Source organism: Octopus bimaculoides, chromosome 3, assembly GCF_001194135.2.
Source record: "Octopus bimaculoides isolate UCB-OBI-ISO-001 chromosome 3, ASM119413v2, whole genome shotgun sequence".
Taxonomy (NCBI): Eukaryota; Metazoa; Mollusca; class Cephalopoda; order Octopoda; family Octopodidae; genus Octopus; species Octopus bimaculoides.
The window spans coordinates 27965085-27968341 of NC_068983.1; positions in this window are offsets into that span (position 1 = coordinate 27965085).

Consider the following 3257-nt stretch of genomic DNA (forward strand, 5'->3'; position numbering starts at 1 on the left):
TGTATATATATATATGTATGTGTGTATATATATGTATATATATATATGTATGTGTGTATATATATGTATATATATATATGTATGTGTGTATATATATGTATATATATATATGTATGTGTGTATATATATGTATATATATATTTGTATGTGTGTATGTATGTGTGTATATATATGTATATATATGTATGTGTGTGTATGTATGTGTGTATATATATGTATATATATGTATGTGTGTGTATGTATGTGTATGTGTGTGTGTGTGTGTATGTATATGTGTGTATATGCATGTGTGTATATGTGTATATATATGCGTGTACATATATATATATATATATGTCTGTGTGCATAATGTTGCATTATTGTTTTAAGCATTTCGATTATATCTTTAATGTTGTTCCGTAGTTAAGTTTGCTAAAAGTGTATTTGAGACTATTTTATCCTCTGTATCTCTCCGTTCTTTGTGTTTCTTTTAAAATGTCAAAATATAAGATGTTATGATACAATTTGCGAGAGATTTGGTTGTTATTTCTTGTATGTCAAGTCACCACTTAGAGGCTTCCCCTTTGGGCTGGCTTTTGAATGTGATTCGTGAAGGCCAGCATTGTGTAGTAGGTTCAAAACTCATTAAGTAAACGAAACTACAAAACGGATTCTATTCTTGCTTGAACCCAATTTACTTACATCGCTGTTGTTTTTCTTAAAAGCCAGAACATCACACAGTCTCAATGCAGTATTCCTCTTTCATAAATCCTTTTGAGTTCATAAATGTCTTTGAGTTCATAGATGACCTTGTCATAAAATAAAATTGATGTCTTACTTTAACCTGTGCTGAAGCAAGAAACAAATGACAACAAGGTTGTTTAGAGTTTCAAGATCGATCGAAGTTATCTAAAAAGTAAGAACTCGAGAAATGAAGTTACTTTATTTTTTCTTGCAGTTTTTTTTTTTTTTTTGTTTTTATTTCATTTTTCCGGCAATTATATATAAAACTCTAAATAGTTCAAGAACCTAAATAGTCATTTGTTTCATTTTAAAATTTGGACTGGTACTTAATAATTTAATTATATTATTCTGGACAGAATTTTTTTCCCCTAATATTATTGACTGTTCAGAAATTTGATAAAGGTCAATTTACATTTGTAGTATTCCTTGGTCATTTATTTATAAACAAAGCTAGTTATAAATCAAATAGTCTACCAAATATAGAAACAAAATGCAAGAGCATGAGAGAAATATCAAGAATGAAAAAATTACAGAATTAATGTAAAATAAAAGTAATATTGAACATTAGTATGAAATTATTATGTTGTAATGGGATAAAGGAAGCGTCGGATTTTGATTCGTTCTTCACTAATTTTACTAGAAACGGATATTGTTTCTAAGATAAGCACAAGCCATGAGATTTGCAGGGATGGACTTAATCGATTAAATCAACCACAGCAGATGACTGGTATTTTATTTTATCGATCCCAGAGAGATGTAAGACATATTGATCTCGGCTAAAATACCAGATGAAATATTAAGGCATTTTTGCCCGATTCTCTTAGGACTCTGCCTTGAAGAACAACACGTGGGTTTCGCCGATATCAGTCGGCCTACGAAGACCCTGGATACATTCTCCTGTTCAAAGCAATAAAATGATGGGCGTGTGGCTGTTTCTTGTTCTTAAATCAGGGCATGCAATTTAAAAATCTAAATTATATAACTGAAGTAGGGTACACATAGTATGTCCATGCCCTTTTCATGCATTATTTTCTTTTAAAAAATTAAAAATTTGATTCCTCCGTGGTTGGTAAAATTAGATACAAGCTAAGTATCGAAGTCGATGGTATCGGCTTAACTCATTCCTTTGAAATAGCTGACCTTGTTCCTGAATGAGAAAATATGTCACAATGGTCTACCATGCTCAATTGTTGCGTTTAATCTTTACTTTTACTGATAACGTATTTTATTCCATGACATTCAGTTTACCATTGCAACATGTTACACCTCTGAACAATTTTGTTTGCCCCTCTATTTCCCCTTTCTATTCTCCCTTTGATTTGACGAACAAACGCAGTATCATATATATTTATACATATAGATAGCTTTTATCTTTTACTGTTTTCAGCCCAGGGCTGAGGTCATGCTGGTGCACCACCTGTAGTTACTCGGTGTTTCCGATATTGTTTTTAGTGAAGTAGCTAGTTGGACGGAGCTGCTCTTCTTTGCGTCTCCTGCCGCGATGTTCGTTCATCTGGTATCTCAAATAGAAACCTGTCCAGACGTTTCTTGAACACTTCTACATCAACACCATGTAGATTTCTAAGGTTGCTTGGAAGGATGTTTAACAATTGCGGGCTCCTGAAACCCAGACTATTGCAGTACTGTGTCCTTATTTTAGATGGGGAAGACGAGATCTTTGGTATGATGCAGTGCCGTCCAATTCGAGGGTTGGTACAGCTGTCAATTCCAAAATTGGGAGCTAAACCCTCAAAGATCTTGCAAATATATATCACCGTATATCTCTTTCGTCTTCTCTCCAGGGAATAGAGACTGAGCTCCTTTATCCTCTCCCAGTAGCCCATATTTTGCATCGAAACAATCTTTGTGTATTGGCGCTGGATTGCTTCGAGTTCCACAGTTCGTTTCACACTCTCTGGGAACCATAGTTGGTCCGACTGAAAATGAAAGTAGGCGGGTAGCAAGGCTTCCCTTTTCCTGGTTCTGAATGTCCTCAGAATCCAGCTAGCATGCACAGTGTTACCATCTTGGTAGTATGCACATGGAATGTTGCATCATTGCTCATGTCAACCCCCAGGTCACACACCGACTCTGACTCTGGTCCAATGTATTCAGACTTTAGCCTGGTGTTGGACCGATAGTGGAGTGCCTGAAATTTCATAGCATTGAACTGCATGTTATATTTGTTATCCCATTTGTAGATTTCGTTCAGGTCTTTCTGCAGTTTTATGATGTCCTCTGGGTTCCTAACTACCTGTGATTCTTTTGTGTCGTCTGCATAATGCAGGATTTTCTTCAAGTAATGCCTCAAGGAGCTTATCATCAAACTCAACTAGACGTCCTGTCCGATCTTCATCTTCGAGGCTGAAATCTCAACTTCTGAATTTTGCAAGCCATCTTCTGCAGTTTCTATCTTTCAAGCATTCTTTCCCATAAATTGACTGTTTCGAGTTACTTCGGCTGCAGAGTTTCCTTCTTTGTACTAATAAAGCATTATGTGCCTCAAATGTTCTTTGGATACTTCCATGTTAGAA